The sequence below is a fragment of the Apodemus sylvaticus genome, chromosome 1, assembly GCF_947179515.1.
Source record: "Apodemus sylvaticus chromosome 1, mApoSyl1.1, whole genome shotgun sequence".
Taxonomy (NCBI): domain Eukaryota; kingdom Metazoa; phylum Chordata; class Mammalia; order Rodentia; family Muridae; genus Apodemus; species Apodemus sylvaticus.
In genome coordinates this window covers 171,042,264-171,065,678 of record NC_067472.1, presented here as the reverse complement: position 1 = coordinate 171,065,678, position 23,415 = coordinate 171,042,264, and the positions used below count along the sequence as shown (strand labels likewise).

Sequence of the window (23,415 nt, the reverse complement as noted above, 5' to 3'; positions counted from 1 at the left end):
GTCTGTTATGTTATACTTACATTTTTTCCAAACATCATATGTACTCTCAAGTGTCTGTTTCAGCAAAACATTATATGCACTTTTACCAGACAGCTTCCAGAAAAGCACCGCATATCTGTTCTTAGCAAAACATTCTCTCACAAGACAGTTTTCAATAACACATTACATGACATAACTGAGTCTCCAACAAAAACATAAATTCCCACTTCAGATGGGCCTCGTGGCTTGGGTGTTAGCATAATGAAGAGAGATTACTAACTTTCCACAGCACTGTCGACTGTGCTACCAAGCTAAGGAGGCAGAAGTTTCATCAGATCCTATCCTCTCCTTGTGGATCTTCATGTGGTGGGGATACCATGTTAGCACAAGGTATGAGGTGACCATCACAGAAAACAGTACATCCTGGAGATACAGCATCAGTGCTGCTGGAGATAATGGGTAATTGCAGACTCAACCATTTCCTGCTGCTGGGCCGCTTTTCAACTCTGATTTACTGCAACAACCCTCAAACATATCTTTGGCTACCATACTGTCCACCTCCTTGACTTTCCTTCTCTCTCCTTTTCACCAATCAGGAGAGATTTCTTGTCTTCAAGCTCCCAGACATGCTAGTACCAGGATCAGCTCAATCTTGGTTTTGTTCTTAGAGACAGGATCTCACTGTGTAGCTCAGGCTTGCCTAGATCTTTCAATCCTCTCGCCTTGGCCTCATGGGTATTGAGAAGCAACTCAATGCACTCAGAGCAACACAGATAGTCCTTGGGGTTATGCTACAGAAGCAAAGAGAATGAAGGGGGAGTGCAAATGGATCAAATCTTGTTGGAACTGTGGGGAAGAGTTCCATGAGAAAAATGGAGACTCAGCAACAGAATGAGCCTGTCGGGCTATGTCTGTGTCAGTGATGATCCCATCCAGACTCTTGATGATGTTGGGGAATGTTGCTTCTCTCAGGAAAAGACATTTTCTTGGGACAGGGAAGAACCCATCTGTATATGCACCTTTCCAATATAATCACCAAGTTGACATACAACCAAGCTACATCCTTCAGGAAGCTTTGACTTACAGGGCCTTTAAAATACTACATTACAATCCTAGGTCCAGAAAGCAATTAAGTAGAGACAGTATGAATCCCAGAGGCAACTTCAATCATTCAGAGTGGCTGTTCTAACCTGTTGACCTTCCCACCCCAGCCTACCCATCCCTTCTATACTCAACACTCAAGACTGTAGTTCACTGTCTCCACACATGTTCAGACCTCTGACAAACCCTGGTGTTATGCTAGATGACCTCATGTGACCTAGAATGTACATTCTTCTCAAGAATCAAGTTACACAATGTGTTCTCATTGTCACTCTCACATGATTGGTAGTCATTGCCACACCAGAAGAAAGCCAAAGGAACAAGTAGCACATGTAGACCTAGATACTGAATGGGGCACCAGCATGAGCTGGAATTCAAGCATTGAATCCCCGCCCTCCCCATCACAGGACCTCATCTTTGTCCAGAATCTCAGATGAAAGACATAATTCACCTAGAGGCTCTTGTCCATGATATAAAAGTCTCTCTCCCCCAGAACTTACATTCCTCTCTGTACAGGGTATCTTTGGTAGACCCTTGAGTAATACCCAGACTTTCCTCCTGGTCCCATTTTACCATGCATCCTGGAATTCTAGTATACAGGTTCAGGGGCATACCTTAGCACCTGACTAGCTTGCCAAGGGTGCTTTTCCTAGTAGGGTTAAGATGTCCATGGGGCACATCAGGATTATAACACATGACACTCGAGGGTTTTATTCTTCTAAGGGTGGGGATATCATGAACAGAGACAATGTAGGACAGCATAGAAAGGATGGCTGAGTTTTTTTCTCCTGAACTCCATCGGATGGTTATTTAACATCAGTACTAAAAAAAGAGCTGGAAACAGACTGGTAATTATTGGACTCTTGAGTCACACCCAGACCTCCCTCTTGGTCCCACTTAGTTGACACATCCTGGAATTTCAGTACATACATTTAAGAGCATACCTCAGCACCTGGCTATCTTGCCAAGGATACTTTGTCCAGAAAGGACCAAAAGTCAATGCCAGAGCAGGGGGAAAGGCAGTGTAAGAGCTGTTCTTTGGCAATAGCTAAGGGCTGAGGGGTTGGCAGTAAAAAGAAATGACAAAAGAGATTTCAGGGCTGTATTCCATGTGACATTGTCATGAGGAACATGTCACAAATGTGCCAAAGGCATGGCACACACAACCCCAATGGTGACTTCTGCCAAGTAACAGTTACACGTCTTCAAGAGTTCATTCTTTGTGACAATGGACAGCCTGAGCATGGTCATTTTAAAACAAGAGGCTAAGTACTTGTGAGAACAGAAGCTCTGTTGACAGCATCCATGATTGCCACTTGACCTGCTCTAAGCACAGGCAGCACAGGGGAGGAGGCCTACCTAGCGGTTCCTTGTGAGCCTCTCATATTTGAATCAGAAAACCCAGGTGCAGGGCCTATGAATTCCCAGCAACAGCTCCAGGGAGGGAAATGTTCCATCTGGGCCAGATCCTGGGGACAGATTGGGGGTTCTCTGGCATATAGGGAGAAAGAAGAGGGCCTCCTTTTCCCCCTGTGGCCTCACAAGAAGAAGGTCCAGGTGCAGAGACTGCTGGTGTCGACTGGGTTCCCTACCGCCTATAGCCCTGTTCGCGGAAGCGGGAAGACCTCTCTGTGCGCAGTCAGATGTGTACAGTCCTGGAGCTTCACTGGATGCCCTGGATCCTGTTCAAGTTCAGGTGCAGAAGCCTCAGCCTCCAACCTGTCAGAATGTGAGTGTATCTGGAACAAGATAATAGAAAAGATATTCAGTTAATGATGTTATTGGCATGGCTCTGGTATAAAACATCAGTGTCCTTATTGAAAGAGTCACATGCCCAGTGAACCATGGAAGGATACAGGACAGGACACAGAAAGAAACTGCCCTGTGAACACCCTGATCCGGGACTCTCAGTCTCTCAATTGAGAAAGCAAACATGTGATTTAATCTACTTTTGTGTGGTTCCCTGTAGCTGCAGCCTGATTAACCGGGCCCTGTCATTAGAGGATGCTATGTGTTCCCAAAGGAAGTTGCCCACACAGTCTGCCCTAGATCACGCAGGGCACAGTCCACAGAGAGCTAAGGATGTCTATGAGATGAGATTGTGGTCAAGACAGAAGGAGAGTGGGAAGGAAAGGTTGGGTCAACAGAGAAAGCATCTGCCAGCCTGTGAACCATGCCTAGGTCTAGACCTACAGAAAGGTTTATTGCCATGTCACATATGCTATCCTCCTTCCATGGTCCCCTAAGGATGTGCTAGGCTGTGACAGACTCTGTAAGGACACCTGGGGACCAAGTTACAAGGAAATGGGATCATAGTTCACCATAAACTAGCCTGGTCATCAGACTGGGACTTGGTTTATTTTGTTACCCCTCATCACCTGTTCATCTTGTCTCTTATCAGTCACCTGTTCCTGTCACCCATCAGTCACCTGTTCATTCTCTCCTCAGTCACCTGTTCAGTCTGTCACCCTTCCATCACTTGGCCAGCTACCTCAGCAATAGCTGCAGCACAGACCATGAGGATTTCAAAGCCTGACGCATTCACCATCTAAACCTTGATTAAAAAACAAAGAGAGCAGACGAGCTTTTGATTTCTTACCTAGATGGCAAAGTTGGAAAGGTTTTCAATTATTGTTTGGGGGTGCGGATTGGGGAGGTATTTCCCCTGTGGTCAGCTCTCAGGTGTACAAGCGCCTCTCATTCCTATATGTCATTTTACCTAAAGCAGGGCAGAGAGCACAAGTGGGATTACAAGAAGGGAAGTCTGAGTGAAGGGAGAGGATGCTGGATGCAAGTCAGGACAGGTAGGGGGTCTCTATAGGGTTTCAAGCAGAGAGTGAGGCTCAGGCAGGGTGGTACTGTATATATGGAGATCACAATGAGCATGTGGATCAAGTTCTCCAAGCAGGAAGAATCAGCATACCCACCCTCTCCCTTCATCAGGATTCCTACAGTTTCCTCATTGACTTGCATTGAAACATTGGGCTATAGGAATCTTGACATTCATTGTACAGAGGAAGAAGAAAAGACACAGAGGGGACAATGTCTTTCCTGATGTCACAGTTAGAAAAATGAAAGGGGACACACTTGACCCTATGCCTTTGACTTCAAGGTTAAATAGTTTCCACCCAGTGAGATATTTACATACAGCAGTCTGTAACCGTTGCCTACAGGGATGTGAAGTCTCTGAGCGTGAGCATTCCTAAAGAACAAAGGTATCCAGGTGAGAGTGATGCTCCTGAGGTCTCTTCAGTGGGTCTGGATCTCTGAGTACTAGGGTGAGGGAGCATGTAATATATGCTCTGATCTGTCTGCCTCTCTGAAGAGCATGAGGGCTCAGCAGAGCTGTGTAGCTTAGACTCCTTCTGTAGGCCCTGCATGTAGAGTTAAAAGGAGAGTCACAGCGGGCCATGGAGAAAGGCATGTAGTAATTGAATTCACTCATCAGTGAACAGTTTCTGACATCATCTGTCTTAGTTAGCGTTGCTATTACTGTGATGAAACATGATGACCAAAGCAACCTGGGAAGGAAAGGGTTTATTTGGGTTACACTTCCTCATTTCTGTTCATCCTTGAAGTAAGTCAGGACAGAAACTCAAACAGGACAAAGTCCTGGAGGCAGGAGTTGATGCACAGGCCATGGTGCTGCTTACCATTTACCCCTTATGGTCGGCCAGCCTGCTTTCTTATAGAACCCATGAGCACCAAGCCAAGCCAGTAGTGACACCGCTCACAATGGGCTGGGCCTCCCCAGCCATCACTGATCAAGAAAATGCCCTAAGCTTTGCCTACAGCACTGTTTTATGGAGGCATTTTCTCATTTGAGACTTCCTCCTCTCTGATGACTTCTGTTTGTGTAAAGTTGACATTAAAAAAAAACAACAACAACAAAAAAAAAAAAAAACCTAGCCAACAGAGCGTCACTTAGACCACTATTCAATATGGATAGCATTTATTTGCTTTCTGGAAGATCTATGAAACAAACCAGTCACAAGAACTAGGTAGGAAAGTGCTACTTGACCTGTTCTATACACAGGGAAATTAAGCCCTGAGGAGTGGTTGGTCCTTCACAAGGCCATCCATCTGCTGCTGGTGACCCCTCCCCCTCCAGCAGATCTCTTTTGAAAGACATGTGCAGGGCCCTGGATCTGCAGGAAGGCAGCAAGGCAAAGATGGATCAGGTGCTAGAAGGATAAAGACAGACTGTTAAATAAAGAGGGACATTCAAGTGAGCTAGAAAGAGATAGAACGCCATTTTATCCAATGAGTTCTTCTTGTGGGTTTCCATGTGGTAGAGATGACATGGCAATGCCACTAGCATAAGACAGGAGGTCATGACAGTGTCATTTGCACTGGGCATGAGATACCCTTCACAGACGGGCATGGGGCAGCCTAATGTGACTGGATGTGGCCAGGGATTACAGAATATGGCCACCTCCTGATACTGGCCTATTTTCTAACTCTCATTAACTGCAAAGTTTCCCTAAAGTGTTCTTAGCAACTGTCATGCTCTCGAGTGCGTGCACACACACAAACACCCACACCCACTCTCCCTTCAGCTTTCATCACTCACCAGAGATGTCTTCCCTCCCTGCTCTTAGACCCAGTTGAATCCAAGAGTCATTCTCTCTCTCTCCGCCCCTCCCCCCCCCCCTCTCTCTCACACACACACACACACACACACACACACACACACACACTTCCTGAACCTGCGGCGTCTGAGACCGACAATACCCAGCCTCTCCTTTGAAGCTTTCTTGCTTTTTCCACCTCATTTCCCTGACTCTGCACGATGAGGAGCCCAGAGTGATGGCTGTAGACTTGTCTTTTCTTTGTGATTTTATTCCTCGGGTCTCAGTGTCTGTGGTCTTCAAACTCTTCTCCATTTGGGACCTCCCCCTAGCTCCAGATTGGAGCAAACAATGTTCATCTCCGTGTAGAGAGCTTTTTGGACCACTTGCTTGCTTCTAGACATTTGTCAGGAATTTGACATCCAGGCCAGGAAAAAAGAAGTAAGCTCAAGGCTGGACTCTGACTCAAGGCAGGGCCAGGCCACAGGAAATAGGCCCAGACAAAGAATGTTTACATTTGAGTTAATGCAAAGCTCTGGGCACCCGCAGTAAAGGCATGTGTGGCATTCCTGCTGTCTTGGTAATCCTGACTAGCCCCTAGAAAGGTGTTTAAGTATTTTGTTTATTGCCTTGCTTGTTCCTTGACCCAAAACTGATATTATCATTTTTCATGTACTTAAAGTGGTATAAAAGCAGACTGGAAAAAAAAATATATAATAAACTTGCCTCAGCCTCAGAACCAGCTGAGGTCATGCTATGATGTTGTCTAATTGTCTCTTTTCTTTTTAATCCTCGCCCCTGTGCTGGAGAACCTGTTGACTGACTGAGCTGGCTTGGTTGTCTCTGCTTGGATCTCACAGGTTCATCATCCTCTTAGGAGCAGGAGTAATCGTGAGTCTTCTGAAAATTTACCTCACCTATAAGACCAGTCAGCCACTGACGATTCATTCAATTTTTGAAGTTACTTGGTGTGGCCACAGGTCTGTGATTTCTTACCTGTATGACCATCGCTAGTCTCTGTCGATACCCGTGCAGCCATCTTTGATATATATGACACTGAGCTAGAGAAAACTAGCTGTCTTGGATTATAAAACACAGACAGTCATTTCCCTGTCGGCTTGCTCTTCAAGTTGCCTTCTATAACTAACACACCAGTGAGGGCTTCCCCATAGCTGCAGGTGGAGCTCTTTCTCTTAACTTCCCCCAGACTCCATATAATTCAGCCCCTCCCCCAGAGCACATGTAGTGTTGCTAGGTGATTGGCCCAGCCACAGTGACCTTTCTCTAGGGAGTGAAAGGGTTAACTCAGGAGTTTTGGAAAGGCCATGGAACACTTGCCCCTCCCAGAAGGGAGAGGCTAAATCCATTTCTCAGACCACAGAGTGGCCCCTGCAGCTAGGGAAGGCCCAGAGTTCTTTGGCCTCCTAGCTCATTCCCTAACTACCAATTAGTTTAAAGGTAACACTGTTCTGCCAATCACATTGTACCTAATGAGGATTGTATAAAGGCCCACACAGCCCACTGCGCGCCATTGTTTTTTCTCCCTCCTTGTGCAGGGCGACCCTAGAATGCTGGATATTAAATAAAATCCCTTTTGCATTTTGCATTGATTCCTGTCTCCACCTTCACTCAGGGGTCTCAGGTAAATTAAGGTTAAGTTAAGGCTCTCCAGAGTCTTACAGGAGTACAGCTGAACTCCACTAGATGGAAGTCTGTAGGCTCAGAGAACAGTCACTTATAACACATAGCAGGCAGGGAGCATTTTGTGATTCAGAGGGAACAGGGAGAAAGGAGTGGGTGGGTAATAGAGTTAAATATCAGGAGATAATATGACTACACTGTATTACAAACATGTAAGGAATTGTTAAAGAAGCAAGATGGCTCAGCAGGTAAAGGTGCTGGCCCTAAACTCGAGGACACAAGTTTGATTTCAAGACTCCACATGCTGGTAGGAGAGAACTTCCTCCTGCAAGTTGTTCTCTGACCTCGACACATTTATGTTGTGGTGATGCCTTCACCACCATCCCATGAAACAGCTGTGTTGAAGAATGCCACTGTAGAAACTCAGGCGCTAAACACACACAGTCTGTGGACAGCAACAGCTCCTTTAGATGGCTTCGTTTGGATTTTATGTTTTCTTTCAACTTTCACATGTTATTAGTTGTAGTTGTTTCCTTGATGCAGAACAGCTACTTTTTTTTTTCTTTAATTAAAACTGGAATGAGCCAGGAGGTGGTGGGGCCTTTAATCCCAGCACTTGGGAGGCAAAGGCAGGCAGATTTCTGAGTTCAAGGCCAGCCTGGTCTACAGAGTGAGTTCCAGGACAGCCAGGGCTACACAGAGAAACCCTGTCTCAGGGAAAACAAAACAAAACAAAACAAAACAAAACAAAACAAAAAACTGGGATAATGTCTGTGCACTGTTTAAGAATCATTCGTATACTGTGGCTACAGATACCTATTCTTAGATATTTTCCTCTGTGAGTCACTTTTCACCCTTTTATAGTCCCTTTCTGAACGGCAGTCTTTTGGGCTCTAGTGTGTATCACATGAGGAGCCCACTAGTGTATAAGGGACAAAAAGCAGAACAAAAATAGTCAGTGGGCCCAATCTGGAGTATGCAGGAATGCCCCAGGGGCAGATGAGACAGGGGTGCCCCTTGGGGCACATGGATAGAGAGTTGCTCAAAGATGTGGATCCAGGGATGTTCCAGGAGCAGGGACGCCCTGGGCGGATGGATACTAGATGCACCAGGAACAGATGAATGCAGGGCAGCTCAGCTGGCTCTACAGAACCCCTGAGAACCCAAGCCCTGCTTCCTGGAACCTGTAAATGCTACATTTCCCGTCTATAAAATGTCTTAGCAGAAGCAGATGTGACTAAGAACCTTGTGCAATGTGACAGCCTGCACTCTCCAGCTGGCATAATCACAAGTGTCTTAAGGAGAAGTGGAGGGGAATAGATGCACACTCAAAGTGAGGCCTCATGACCACAAAGGCAGAGTGGGAAAGAGAGGGACTCTTCCACTCTACACAGGAACGGCCATGTGATACACAGACCAGCACCCAGGAGACCTGACTTCAGATTCCCATGTTTCTAAGCCATGAGATAGAAATGTCTGTTTCTGATGAGCACTGCATGTGACTGTGCCAGATGCCATCAGAGGTTCATGGGGACAGAACTGTCAAGTAGTTCTCAGAGAAATAAAAAAGCAGAGATTGAGGGACCCGGAGAGGATAGAAACTCCAGAGGAAGACCACAGAGTCAACTAACCTGGACCTTTGGGAGTGACTCTTGGAGGCTGAATCACCATCCAAAAAGCATGCATGGCTGGACCTTACCTCACCCCTGGCACATTTGTAGCACGTAGCACATGCTCAGTTCCGACTTCATGAGAGTCCCCCGACAACTGGAGCAGGTGCTGTCCCTAACTCTGTTGCTTGTCTGTGGATCTTGTTCTGCTAACTGGGCTGCCTTGTCTGGTCTCAGTGGGAGAAGATGCACCTAACCCTGCAGAGACTTGATGTACCAGGGTGGGAGGGAAATGATGGGCTCCACCTCTCAGAAGAGAAGGTGTGAGGGGTGAACTGGGAGGTGGGGGAGCAGCAACTGGGATGTAATGTGAATAAGTTAACTAATGGGGAAAAAAGAGAGCAGAAGCTCCGACCCACGGCCACTTCTCCTCTGTGTTGCAATCAGACATTTCAGTTCCTATGTGCTGCCTCATCCATCTCCTAAACTTCCTCTTTCCAGCCCTACCCTTCTCCAAAATAGCTCCTGTCAGTGAACCAACACCACATACTAAAACGGCTCAAAGCAGATGAAACCCTAAATGCAGGACCTAAGGCTCTGAAAAGTGCTGATGAAACATCACCGGCTCATGTGACACTGGCCTGAGAAATAATGCATTTGGGAGCATTATAAAAACCACAGGAAACAAGAAATAAATAGATAAACAGGATTATTGCATTTTAATCCCAGCAACTTCACCTACTGGAACAGGAGAATCACACAGTCCAGGCTAGCTAACCTCAAGGTCAAACTGTAGCCTCCAATGTGGAATATCCTTCAGGTCAAACTGGCCAACTCAGTGAGACTCTATCTCAAAATAAAAGTTACAGAGGCCTTGAGGTGTCAAAGGGCACTTCCCACACTTACCTAACATATTTGAAGCCCTACATTCACATCTAATCTTGGGTGCCAGAGAGTTGACTCAGCGGTTAAGAACACTTGCTACTCTTACAAAAAACCTGAGTGCAGTTCCCAGAGCCCATGTCAGACAGCTCCCAACACTTGTACCTCCATCCCCAGGAGATCAGAAATCTTCTTATGGCCTGTGAACACAAACACTCATGTGGCATACACACAGACAGACACACACAGACACACAGACACACACACATCAAAGTAAAATCTTAAAAAAAGCAAGTCTTACTCTTGATATATATATAATTCTTTGCAATAAGAAAGGTGAACAGGTAACCAATGGGAAAGAAAGCATATAATATAGAAGGAACATAAAAAGGGCCTAGTTAAAAGTAAAATGCATTATCCAAAGGCATCTATAGCTATAGTACTTAGAAGTAGCTACATATGGGCAGGGGTAGGGAAAAAAAGGACCAGTCTTACTGACTCTAATCAACACTACTGTGCTGTGGCACCTCCCCACTGTTGTAACAGCTTTTACCAGAAAGATGAGCTGGAGAGGTGGCTCAGGGGTTACAAACACTAACAGCTCTTCCAGAGAATGTGGGTTCAATTTCCAGAAGCCATATCACAGCCCTCAAGAAGAATTTTAACTTCAGTTCCTGGGGATCAGATGCTTTCTTCTAACTTCTGTGAATACCTTCTTGGACATGGGCAAAGTATCCATACACATAAAGTAAAAATAAATTAATTTTTTAAAAAAGATGAGCGTTTCAAGGGTGTGGGGAAAAGAAAGTCTTTCCATGCTACTGTGGGGACATAACTTAACAGAGCCGCTGTGCTAATCCATGTGGAGAGTGTGCAAAAAAACTAAAATGCCTCAATGCAGATCTGTTCTTAGAAATACTGACAGCTAAAGAGAATAGAGGCAGTGCCTTAGGGAGACCCCTGCATCATGCCATCGAAGCCAAGAAATGGAACCAAAGTGAATATCCATCAGTGGGAAAAGATAAATGGATGGAGAGAAGGGGAGGAATAGGGAGAGGAAGAGAAGAAGAGGAGGAGAGAAAAAAGAGAAGTTGAAGTAAAAGGAAGAAGAAAAAGAAGAAGGAGGAGGAGGAGAAGAAGAAGAAGAATTTGCAAGAACAGATGGATTTCAAGGATATTACACAAGACAGACATAGAAAGATGATTATTCTGTTGTGGTAATTTATGTGTAATCCCCATTTTGGCAATTTATGTGCAATCAGAAAAGTCAGAGATCCCAGAAGGGACAATAGTCAGTACACTGGCGAAGCTGCAAATGGCTGTTTAAGAGCAGAAATAAGTGTGGAAATCATCCACAGCTTGCGGTGACTACACTTGTACTTTGTATTTCAAAATTGCTCAGATTAAATTTCAAATTTTCTGATGACAAAGCAAAGAACAACAAACAAGTCCAGGAACCAATCAATGTCTACATGAGCACAAGAGTGTATGTCCCAAGTATCAAGGCGTTTGTGAGTGAAGCTGTGCGGCCACACCTGTCACACACATAGATTCAGCATCTCAGTGACCATGTGCTTAAGAGTCACATTGTTCACGATAAACAAGCCCAGCTTCTGTTTGTCAGTGATATAATTAAGATGGCGATAGAGGAAAGAGGTGACTACCCACGAAAATCACATTCTACCCTAGGATGCTAACTTTTAATTTTAAAACTTTTGCTTATGTATCAATAAATTTATGTTTTGACTGACTATATGTCTGCACACCATGTGTGTGCTTGGTGCCTGAGAGGTCCAGAAAAAGGGGGCTCAGACACTGTCACAAAAAGTTGTGTGGGTGCCAGGATCCAAACCCAGGTGCTCTGCAAGAGCAGTAAGTGATTTTTAAAACTCTCAGGGCAGCACTCACCCAAGGATGATGAGGAATACCCCATGAAGCCTGGCTTTAACTACTGCCTCTACCACAGCCACCAGAACACCTCTGCCATCAACCCTGATTTCCCTGCAGAAATGTGGTCAACCCTAGAATAAGATCTTTCTCTCTCAGTAGGATTGGATCCTCTAAATGCCACCTCATCTCTGGACTGAAGATCATATGAATTCAGTATTACCCCCACCCTATACCCTGACTATCAAAAAACCCAGAAAGCACTAGAGATAGATGATAGATAGATAGATAGATAGAAGATAGATAGATAGATAGAAGATAGATAGATAGATAGAAGATAGATAGATAGATAGATAGATAGATAGATAGATAGGCAGGCAGATACATAAATGGATAGAAAGGGAATGTATTAAAGTGACATGCATGCTAAGGTTCAGCTAATCCAACAATGGCTGCCTATGAATGGAAGGTCCAAGAACCCAGATGTTCAGTCTGAGAGGCTGAATGGTTCATCTGGTATTCAATGAATGGTGGCATCCCAGTGGTAGGCTCTGGTACCTACAGTACCAGAAGAAATAGACTTGCTGGCGAGGAAAGAACAAGCATGCAAAGAGCAAGGCCTTCTTCCACGCCCTTATAGAGGCTTCTGGAAGAAATGACTCAGATGAGAGGTTGTTTTTCCTAACTCAAAAGAGCTGTATAAAAAAACGTGTTTTCCACCTCAAAATTCAGACTGAGGTCATGTCTTCCTACCTCAATATCTGGACTAGAAGTGGATTTTCTCAAAAGTCCCTCACAGGTCTGCCACTCTATATCTTGGTTTTAGTTAATTCCAGATGTAGTTAAGTTGACAACCAAGAATATCCATCACAAGTCCATCCCGTGTCAACTCGACATATAATCATATCTCCTTATGTCATGATTAATTTCCAAATGAAAACAAAGGACATGTCATAATAACACCTACACATGGTATAACTATCCCATGTACAGTTGCAAATGCATTTTATATTTAACCAGGTCATAATTATGCCCTAATATAATATAACTATTCCTCTTACAACTGCAAACACATTATAAGTTTAGAATAGGTGGCAATGTCCCTTGAGGGACATTCTTTTAGTATCTCAAATTTAAATAAGATAACTATTGATATTTTTTTTTTTGAGACAGGGTTTCTCTGTGTAGCCCTGGCTGTCCTGGAACTCACTCTGTAGACCAGGCTGACCTCGAACTCAGAAATCTACCTGCCTCTGCCTCCCAAGTGCTGGGACTAGAGTCGTGCACCACCATGCCCGGCTATTGATATTTTCTTAATTGATGTTACATTACATTATAACAAAATCAAGAAAAGAGAATACATGTATTTGCACAAATACATCCTTAACAAAATGATAAAAACACTTATGTTAACTGTAATTCCCATTTCCACTACTGCTCATGTGGCATTAACTGGTATATATTAACTACCTTCCTCTACCATCCATTCTGTATTTCAACTACCCTCAGCAAACATCTCAGCAGGTTTGGGCTCTCTTCCTAGAGGAGTGACCCATACCTTCAATCCTGATGGTCTGTGCATGCCCTTTATTATCTTTCCTGGATTAGACTTTTATAGTTTCCCCTTGACTTTAATCACAAGACATGGTAGAAGCAAGAGACACCCTAAATTTTAGGGCTGAAAGAATCCCCTGCACCACTAGGCAGTGGTGGCACATGCCTTTAATCTCAGCACTCAGGAGACAGAAGCAGGTGAATTTCTGAGTTCAAGGCCAGCCTGGTCTACAGAGTGAGTTAGAGGACAGCCAGGGCTACACAGAGAAACCCTGTCTCGAAAAACAAAAGAACAAAAACAAACAAACAAACAAACAAAACCAAAGAATCCCCTGCATTGCAGGCATTATCTTTCTTACTTCCAATATGAAGAAACAATGCAATTTCTCCATGGTAATCTGGATTAATCAACCCTCTTAACAGTGTTATTCTTTTTTGAGCCTGTTGGTTTAGAGGCACCAGAAGTCCAAAGTGGCCAGGTGGAAGTCTGAGCTTCTAGTTCAATAGAATGTTTTTTGTTGCACCCATCAGGAGCTTTCCTTACTCTGGAACCAAAAGTTTTAGACTAGCAGAATTTACGGTCCTGGGAGCAAGAAGCATTTTTTTCTTGGTGGGTCACAAGGGGTGATAATGGGTGGAACTATTCTCTTTTGCACCTCTTGATTCTTGGACCCAAGGATCCTTGCTATGAGAAAAATCATACCATATATTGGACACTAATTCAAAGACTATACCATATTCTAGCGAACCCGTCACAGTTCTCCAGGCTGTTGCCACCAATTGGCACTGTAACTGTGACTTGGAAAGGCCATTCCATCTTACTATCAGGTCAAATGCTTTAGAGTGCTGGGGAACATAGTAATACCAGCAGATTTAGTAAGTGTGGACCCATTGTCACACTCTCTGGCTGTGAAGTGAGTTCCTTGGTCAGAAGTAAGAATGTGCAGAAAATCATGACAGTGGATAAGACATTTTGTAGGTCCACGGATGGCAATTTTGGTAGAAGAATTACATACAGGAAAGGAGAATCCATAACCAGAATGAGTATCTGCTCCAGTAAGGACAACGTGTTGTCTTTTCCATGGAGGAAATGGTCCAATGCATTCAGCCAGCCAGCAGGTCTCCGGCCTGTCACCCAGTGGAATAGTGCCGTATTTGGAGCTCAGCATTGATCTCTGCTGTTGGGAGGTGTGGACCCAGCACCAACCGTAGCCAGGTTAGCGGTTATGATTGGAACCACCTTGGCCTTTTGTTCATGGGCCCATTAAGCAATGAAAAGAATGGCTGGGGAAAGAGACTGTCCAAACAGGTTATCCTACCTACTTGATTACCGAACTCCTCCTCAGCTGAAGTCACCTTTTGATTAACACATGGGACACAAGTACCTTCATATTTTTCGCCCATAATTCTTCCCCAGATGTCTTTCTCACCAATTTTCTAAGTTCTGCGCACTGTGAAGATTTCTCTTCAGCAATATCCTTGAGGGTCGTCCCAGAAAGGGATTGTAATGCAGTAGCTGTTCACTTCTGGGTGGTCCTGCATACTGTGCAGAACCATTAGTAAACCAGGTCCTAGTCTTCTCTCCCTCAGTCAATCTATCATTGGTAACACCCCCATAAGGCTACAGGTGCATGCTTGGCAGCAGATGGCATTGCAATGGGAATAGAAACCATAGGTATCTGGGCAACTTCTTCATATAACTTTCTTGTGCTTTCAGGACCTGCTCAGGCCCAATTGTGTGTGTGTGTGTGTGTGTGTGTGTGTGTGTGTGTGTTTGTGTATGTGTGTGTACCACTTCCATTGGTAATAATCACTGCTGTGCATGTCCTACTTTATGATTTGGCAGACCAGATAACACCTAGATCATGATGAGAAGCTCATGATGGGAAGGTTGCATGGTAATGTAGTAGCTCATTGTCAAATAATCAGTTTTCACTAAGGGTCAATGGCAAGCCAAGAGCTATCTTTCAAAGGGAGAATAGTTTTCTGTCGAGGATAGTAGAGCTTTGCTGTAGGGGTCTGCCAAAGTCCCTTTATCTAACACTGACTGACACTTCAAGTACCGCTGGATCATATGGTCTAAGTTGTAGAACAGCCTGGACCCTGTAAATATCCCTCTTCTGTCCCAGGCCCCAACAAAGCTAGCAGCTTTCCAAGTCACGTGGTATATGGGTCATAGAAACACACCCATGTGAAAATATGCTGTCTCCAGAACCTAAGTAGGCCCACTAAATGCTGTGCTTCTTTCTTGGTGGTGTGAGGAGACAGATGCAATAGCTTATTTCTTCATCTTAGAAAGAATATCTCTGCATGCCCCCACCATTAGATTCCTAAGAATTTCAATGAGGTAGAAGAGCTTCAAATTTTGGTTAGATGTATCTCCCATCCACGGATGCACCTATATGTTACCAATGTATAAAGTGGTTGCTACCTTCTGCTCACTTGGTCTCAGCATGTCATCAATATAGTGAACCAATGTGATATTTTGTGGAAGAGACAGATGATCAAGATCCCTTTTGACACAGTTATGACACAAGGCTTGAGAGGCAAAACTATAAAGGTATACTCCTGGGACTCTCAACTAAAAGCAATTTGCTTCTGATGGTTGTTATGAACAGGTACTGAGAAAAGGGGCATTTTCTAGATCAACAGCTGCATCTCATGTACCAGGAGATGTGTTCATCTGCTTATGTAAGAACGTCACATATGGCACAGCAGCCCCAATTGGAGTCACTACCTGGTTGAATTTTGATAGCTGTCATTCTCCACCACCCATCTGTCTTCTGCACTGGCCAGATAGGTTAGTAGCTTAGTTTGAGTTTCTATTGTTATGAAGAGACACCACGATCATGGCAATTCTTATAAAGGAAATTATTTAATCGGGACTGGCTTACAGTTCAGATATTTAGCCCACTATCATCATGGTAGGAAACATGGGAGCATGCTGGCAAACACGGTGCTGGAGAAGAAGCTGAGATGTCTACATCTTGATCCAAAGGTAGCAGAAGGAGACTGCCATAGGCCTAGCTTGAGCGTACAAGACCTCAAAGCCTGCCTCCACAGTAATGCCACACCCTCCAACAAGGCCACACCTACTCCAACAAGGCCTCAAAGCCTGCCTCCACAGTAATGCCACACCCTCCAACAAGGCCACACCTACTCCAACAAGACCTCAAAGCCTGCCTCCACAGTAATGCCACACCCTCCAACAAGGCCACACCTACTCCAACAAGGCATCAAAGCCTGCCTCCACAGTAATGCCACACCCTCCAACAAGGCCACACCTACTCCAGCAAGACCTCAAAGCCTGCCTCCACAGTAATGCCACACCCTCCAACAAGGCCACACCTACTCCAACAAGACCTCAAAGCCTGCCTCCACAGTAATGCCACACCCTCCAACAAGGCCACACCTACTCCAACAAGCTAAACCTCCTAACAGTGCCACTCCCTATAGACCTACAGGGACCATTTTTGCTCAAACCACCACAGTGAATTAAAGGGAGACCTTGTGAGAACCACCATCTCTGCATCTTTTGAGTCTTGATGGTGGCACTAATTTCTGCAGTTCCTTCATGGATATTACACTGTTTTCAAATCAGTATTTTCCTTGCCCAAAATCTAGACCCAAACAGTGTTTTCAACCTTAATGGCCCTCATTTCACAGGTCAGCAAACCGATATGAGAATTCTGCAACGCTCAAGTTTATCTATCTCAATTATACATTCTGAGACTGCGGAAATAAGACAGGATGAGCTCAGGCACCCACAGGACCTACGTGCTACAGGTTGGGCTTTAGCCAAAACTCAACCACCTGACCTTCATAGCTCTTATTTTAAGTGGAAGGCCATGATGTTTCTGGGGATCTCCTGAAATCAGCGACAACTCAGAGCCAATATCTGATAGACCCTGGAAAGTCTGATTTCTTTCCTCCAGTGTACAGTTACTTTATAAAAAGCAGTAAGCCCCCCCCCTTTTTTTTGAGGACCGTGAAAAGGCTAAGTAAAACCTTTTAGATATTTTATCAAGGTCCTTCTTCAAGGAAACCTGGCCTTCCCTTCATTCAAGGGGTTCTGGGTCTTCAAACTGCCTCAGGTCTGGACAGTGATATGTGGGCAGAGAGTCCCTTTTGCCATAAGTCAATGCATCATTTCTTTCATCTGAGAATTTTCCCATGTATCAAACAAAATTTCAGTACGCTATCATCAATTTCATTCATGGAACCACAATGATTGATTAGCCAGTACCAAAGGACCATACAAGTCATGCTCCTATAAAGTTCACATTGCCTGTGCTGACCATTATAGGTTAGGCCATTGTGAACATTGCTTTGTTTGTTCTATTGTGATAACTATAATCACCTGATCTTTGGTAACTCAATGCTGCCAACTGGCCTCTGCTACCTCTGGGCCCGATTAAACCCATTGGTTGCATTTAATCCATCCAACTTGAGTAGCAGCATGCTCAGCCCTGAGATCTGACACAGGGAAAAGGGCAAGCTCTTCAAATGTACTGGTTCCCTTCTCACTATTTTGTATCTTATAGGATTAATGAAAGGCCTGCCTATTGTGGAGGATTAGGCTTTATATAATGTACTTACTTTACCATTGCAATTTCCCTGAGCCTTAAAATCCCTTTAGCAACACTACAGCAAGGGATACTGGGCATCTCCAGCTCCTTTTCAGTAGGCCATCTTTTAACAAATGCTCAGTCAACCCTTTGAACAAACTTTTGACACTTTTTAAAACTACAGAAACATCCAAAACCTAGAATCTCCATTCAGAGGGCCCATACTAATAAATTGGGTTTTGTTCCCAGAACCCCACGTGGTGGCTCATAACCATCTAGGTTTTCAGTTCTAGGCATTCAACTCCATCTTCCAGTGTGCACATACATATATACAGGCCAAAAAAAAAAAGTCATACATATAAAATATTTTCCTTTTTTACTGAGTTTTTTTAGACCCTGTATTCTGATTACTGTTTCTCTTCCCTTAACTCCTCCCAGATGTTCCCTGCTGACCCAAATCCACACCCCCTTCTTTCTCTTGTTAGCAAACAAACAAGCATTTAAAAAATAAACTTTTGCCAGGTGGTGGTGGCGCACGCCTATAATCCCAGCACTCTGGGAGGCAGAGGCAAGCAGATTTCTGAGTTCGAGGCCAGCCTGGTCTACAGAGTGAGCTCCAGGACAGCCAGGGCTATACAGAGAAACCCTGTCTCGAGAAAACCAAAATCCAAAAAACCAAAATAAATAAATAAATAAATAAAATTAAAAAATAAAATAAAATGAGATGAAATAAAAAAGAATAAGACATCCACACTCACATAAAACCAAAAACTCATTGTAAACCATAAACAAAAGACCTGTTAGGTTTAAAAAAAAAAAAAACTCAGACAAAACGTTATGAGACAAAAAATATTCCAAAAATACCATTGATTTTATTTTGTGTTGCCCATCTACTGCTGGGCATAGGGTGTGTCCTTAAATGTGGCTTGTATCCCCAGCAAGAGTCACTCGGAGAAAACTAAATTCTCCTTCGCTTATCAAGTAGTGACGACTTCTTTGTGAGAGCTGGGGCTTGTGTCCATTTTCTCTTCAATGCTGGGGGGAAAGAAAAGTGACTTTCTAGTTTCCTTAAGAGTGACTGTGCCAGCCACCTCCTGCGAGTGAACTCACACCATTCCTGTCCCACTTCACTGCTGGCCACAGTTAGCGATGCAGTCCGGGTTTCTGCTTGTTGGGCCCAGGACAAGTAAGGTTGCTGCGTTATGTGTGCCTCGGACATACCCTGCTCTGTGGTGGATACCCACGTTGCTTCTTGCTGTGAGCTGGGTAACTAACATTGATGTGACTGTGGATCATAGAAGTTCCCCCAAGACCCTGAGAAGCCGTAGTCAGAGGTGGAGACGCTGGATTGGTGCGTTGTGTCTGTGTCTGTCTGTCTGGGGTTCTACCACAGAGCTTGTGCAGCAGCTGCATCCTGTCACATTCTCAGCAGAAGTGCCCTGGAGTTCCAGTTCCTCTGTCCCCTTTAGCACCTGCACTTCCTACTTTCAATAGTTACTCTTGGTCACTGATAAGTGGATATTAGTCCAAAAGCACGGAATATCCAAGATACAATTCACAAGCCACATGAAGCTCAAGAAGAAGGAAGACCAAAGTGTGGGTGCTTCGGTTCTTCTGAAAAGGGAAACAAAATACTCACAGGAGTAAATATGGAGATAAAGTGTAGAGCAGAGAAGGAAGGAAAGGTCATCCAGAGACTGTCCCACTTGAGGATTTATCCCATATACAGTCACCAGACCCTGACACTTGTGGATGCCAAGAAATGCTTGCTGAAAGGAGCCTGATATGGCTGTCTCCTGAGAGGCCCTGCCAGAGTCTTGCAAATACAGAGGGGGTTCTCACAGCCAAACATTGGACTGAGCTCAGGGTCCCCAGTGGAGAAGTTAGAGAAAGGACTGAAGGAGCTGAAAGGGTTTGCAACCTCATAGGAAGAACAACAATATCAACCAACCAGAGACCCTCAGATCTCCCAGGGACTAAGCCATCAACCACGGCGTACATATGGCTCCCGCTGCATATGTAGCAGAGGACGGCCTTGTCAGGCATCAATGAGAAGAGAGGTTCTTGGTCCTATGAAGGCTCTATAGATGCCCTAGTGTAGCGGAATTGAGGGTGGGAAGGTGAGAGTGGGGTGGGTAGAGGATCAGCCTTATAGAAGCAGGGAGAGGGAGGATGGGATAGGGGGTTTCCAGGAAGGGGGGAAATGGAGAAAGGGGAATAACATTTGAAATGTAAATAAAGGGGGGGCTGGAGAGATGGCTCAGTGGTAAGAGCACTGACTGCTCTTCCAAAGGTCATGAGTTCAATTCCCAGCAACTACATGGTGGCTCACAACCACCTGTAATGGGATCTGACACCCTCTTCTGATGTGTCTGAAGACAGCTACAGTGTACTCAAATACATAAAATAAATAAATAAATCTTTTTTAAAAAGGTAAAAAAAAAAAAAGAAATGTAAATAAAGAAAATATCCAGTAAAAAAAAAAAAACATAAAAAAATCTGCAGGAATTGGAATCATCACATTCTGGTGGTAGGAATATAAACTTGTGTGGGCATTATGGAAAGTAATTTGGTGGTTCCTTAAAAAGTTAAACAAACAGAAAAAAAAAGAAAAGAAAAGAAATGGGCATGAGGTGGTATTTGACTGTGGTTGTAAGTTATTACTGGTATATGTTCATTTTGAGGGGTCACACTGACATTTGTACGCATGCACAGAGCGCGATTTGATCACATTTACCCCTCAACTGTTCTCTCTTGCCCCTCAGTTCCACACCACCAGCCCCTTTCTCCAATATCCCTGCTTGTCTCTCTTCCACTTTCAGTTCTTGTGTCTTTTTCAGATTATGCACACAGCAAAAAAAAAAAAAATCATACTTCTTAGTCTGGTTTACATCACCTAATACGATGACCGCCATTTTGTCTGCTTTCCTGGGACAAACATAAAGATGCTGATTTTACTTACATATTTATGCTTGTATTTATGGTTCTCCATCTGCCCTGAATTCACTATGTAGTTACTGTGACTCTGAGGTTCTTATCCTCCTACCACCACATACTGGGATTGCAAGCATGCTGGGTTTATGGGATGCAGGGCTCGCTCTGTACACAATGGACAAGTACTCTTTCAACTGAGCCCCCAGCCTCCAGTTCAAGGGTCTAACTTGCCTTTCAATTTGACTAGTGGCGTTGAGTGTTTTGTCTTGTGTGTATTGACAGTGTGTCTGTCTTTGGAGAGATGTCTGTTCACATTCCTGGACTATTTTTCAATGCAATTATTGTTCCATTACTGTGAAGCCACCGCTTTAAGAAGGAAATAAAACAGGCTATATCTACCTGTTTCCAGACTTCTTTAGGACAGAATTGTATTCAGTTCAAGCTGACCTTGAACTAGTTTTACAGCTAGGGATGGCGTTAATGTCCTGATTACCCTACATCTTCCTCCTAGATGCTGTGATGACAGACATCTGCAGTTTCTGCAGTGTTAGAGATAAAACACAAGCATTTTATGTTTTTTTTTTTTTTGCCAGTCAAGCACCGAGAGACTACATGAAGAATCGTGCAGAGTGGGGACAATTCTGCATCACACAAGTGGTCCTCACATCCGATTACAATTGTCCCCCTGTGTGAGAAGCAGAAGGAGATGGGTTCCAGGAGCGAGGGGGAATGACAGGGCAGGAGGCCAGCATGTCAGTGGCCTCCATCACCTGGAGAGGTGAGAAGTAAACACTCTCTCTCCTCTCTCTCTCTCTCTCTCTCTCTCTCTCTCTCTCTCTCTCTCTCTCTCTAGAACAATGGCCACCAGCACTGATTTCACCACAGGCAATTTGATCTCAGTCAGTTTCTGCCCCTGAGTCATTGCACTCTCCCCCAACACACACTCCCCTCTAGGAAACCCACCAGACCTCCTGCTGAACTGCAAGCGGAAACATTTGTGTGTTAGACATCTGCTGTGTGTGACTGTGTCCAGGACCATTAGAGACTCATCAGGAGGCATCCACGGAACAAACACCACTGGAGACGCTGCAGGGACTCTGCATTCTTGCTTCCCCTTGATGCCCTCCTGTTCAGCATCTTGCCATTACCTGCTCTAAATCACCACCTCTTCCTGTGGACGACAGGACGCACCAACCATAGATCCCCATATGACCCACTGGGCTGAGCACTCAGTTTCTACCCCTGAGGCACTGCACTTCCCCCTGACCCCAAAAGCCTCCTCTGGGAAATGCACCAGACCTCCTTACTCCTGACTTTGAGGGTACTGAAACATCACGATGTTGGTACTGAGACCTGAGAGGTCTGTGATGTCATATAGGCGACAATTAGAACTATGGGCCTGTTGCCAAGGCAACAGCCCCCATATACCCAGAATTCAGTGGCCCACCTTTACCTGTAATTTACATCATCACCCATATATAACTGGGTAGCGTTTCTCCCTCTCTTCTCTCTTTCCTTCCTTCTTCCTGCCCGCTACCCCTTTCCCCATCTTAAATAAAGTCCCACGTGGAACTGTTTGGCCTGGTGTATCTCATTGCGGCCCACATTTCCACCATTACAACTTCGAACAGGACTGCAGACACCCCCGCCTTTATCACCGCCACTGCTGCCCCCCGCCCCCCATTGCTTCTGCTATGCCGCTGCTGCTGCCGCTGCCGCAGTCACAGTTGCAATCTGGGACTCACGGGCTTCATCATGTGAGCTGTGCGCTATTGCTTGCCACATGGGTTGATTCTGGGCCACCCGACCAAGCAGGTCCACGTGGCAAGCCATAGCACACTAAGATATTGTCCCCAGAGTCACCTCCTGATTTGTCCAAATTAACCATTTATTCTTTTCATGCCAGTTATGATCACTAAAGAAGAAGAGGGTGGTTCAGCTGTGAACTGCAAGGTCAGTGAACTCTCAAGGTGAGAGTTGTTGAAGGTTTGGTTTACCACAGTTTGGTCTCCCACATTCAGGGGCTTCCTTGGTTACATAGCATGTGAAGACCAAGCCAAACTAAACAGTGTCCTATCTCAAAAAAAAAAAATCTGTAATCCACTTGGTCTGAGTTCACAGACCTAAGAGCCAAGTCCCTGTGCCGTGGCTTCCCTGCCTGGTTTTCTTACTTATGCAAGGAGAGATGATTGTACATCACACCACACGTGAGAAATAAGCCATTGTGGCTTGGTACTTCAAGTTAAGCAGTCCTTGCATCTCTGAGCCAACCTGTTTTCTTCCTGGCTAGAAGAGCCCCAAACCCTTTCAGGATGATGACAGGCGGAGTGAGCTTGTTGAGTGCACACTTCAAGAACTGAGAGATCAATCAATCTGAGGTCTTCAAAGTGGAACTGGGCACTGGTGAGTTCTAATTGAGTTCCCTGAAGATAAAGCTAGCGCTGTGAGAAATTTGTGCAGATAAGCTAATTTCTCACAGCCGCAGAGAGAAGCTGTCAATACTGAGAAGCTTCGCTTTAAATGCAAAGAAATGGAGGCCTTGACATTTTTCTGTAGGTCTGCTTTCTATTTCTGTGGTAAACACCATGACCAAAGTCAACTTGGGAGGAAATGGCTTATTTGACTAACAGGTTCCAGTCTGTCGTTGAGGAGAGCCAAAACAGGAACTCAGGGAAGCAACTTGGAACA

The 23,415-nt window shown here is 44.7% G+C and overlaps 1 long non-coding RNA gene across 2 annotated transcripts; it reads right to left on the bottom strand.

Annotated features, from left to right (window-relative positions):
- Positions 1 to 1,775: 1,775 nt before the first annotated feature.
- Positions 1,776 to 9,222, bottom strand: LOC127670235 (uncharacterized). 2 transcript variants are annotated; one of them, XR_007974492.1, is made up of 3 exons: positions 8,924 to 9,222; positions 3,680 to 3,799; positions 1,776 to 2,819 (listed from the first exon to the last, which is right to left on the bottom strand). It is a non-coding gene; the product is annotated as an uncharacterized LOC127670235 (long non-coding RNA). The 2 variants fall into 2 exon arrangements; XR_007974487.1 differs by having other exon boundaries at positions 8,992 to 9,218.
- Positions 9,223 to 23,415: the final 14,193 nt, after the last annotated feature.